Source organism: Propithecus coquereli, unplaced genomic scaffold (assembly GCF_000956105.1).
Source record: "Propithecus coquereli isolate 6110/MARCELLA unplaced genomic scaffold, Pcoq_1.0 Scaffold95, whole genome shotgun sequence".
NCBI classification, from domain to species: domain Eukaryota; kingdom Metazoa; phylum Chordata; class Mammalia; order Primates; family Indriidae; genus Propithecus; species Propithecus coquereli.
In genome coordinates this window covers 8652393-8653290 of record NW_012155840.1, presented here as the reverse complement: position 1 = coordinate 8653290, position 898 = coordinate 8652393, and positions in this window count along the sequence as shown.

The window sequence follows — 898 nt, the reverse complement described above, 5'->3', positions numbered from 1 at the left end:
ATGAGATAAACAGTTCAATTTTGACAGTCTGTTTTAAAGTTAGTGTGCTCCAGATAGTTGGAGTTTCCCCTATTAGTCTTGTTACAATCCATTCCTGTTCCAGTCCTATAGTTTCCTTCATTCCTTCCTTCTATCCTAAGTCCATATGACTGTAGAAATAGCTAGAAATAGCTTCCATTGCAAGTCACCTTTTCTTTTCTTCAAATTGTATCTATCTCATCATTTCTAGAGCCCTAGTGAAGATGAGTTACATTGCATATAATTTGTATTTATCAGAGTAAAATCTTGCCAGTTTTCTACTTTTCTTTGAATATTGTTGCACATTAAGAACACATTCTGGTTGACAGAATGACCATCTATCCTGGAATCCTCACATCCTATGAGGTATTTGTCACTATTTCTATTATAGGATAAGCAAAGTGCAAGATGAAGCCCTAAATCCTATGCCTCCTTTGGCGAAGGAGAGAATATGTTGAATCTTGCTCTAACGAGACATGATTTTCATTTTCTGTACTTTGTATAGAAAAGGACCAAGAAGTTATAGGTCCTCAGATATATTTTAATATTGCACATGCAACATAATCTGCTCTCCTTAGCATGTCAGGATCTGGGCTTTGATGAGAGACCCATGTCAGGATCCCCTGTGTGGCTCTTGTTCTTCATTCCACTTTTAGAACTCAAGGCATACCTGTATGCAGTGAAGAAAAATTAAAATGTGGGAAATTAAGAGTGTTGCTTTCCTTACCTGCCAAATACATGTGCTGTATGGAACTAAAACCCTAAAAACAAACTGGGAAAGGAGTTGTGTTTATCTTCTGAGCATCTTCAAGAGCAACAATAAAATGGCTAATATTTATTCAGAGCCAAGTATTCTTCAGTTATTCCTGACAGCTATTGA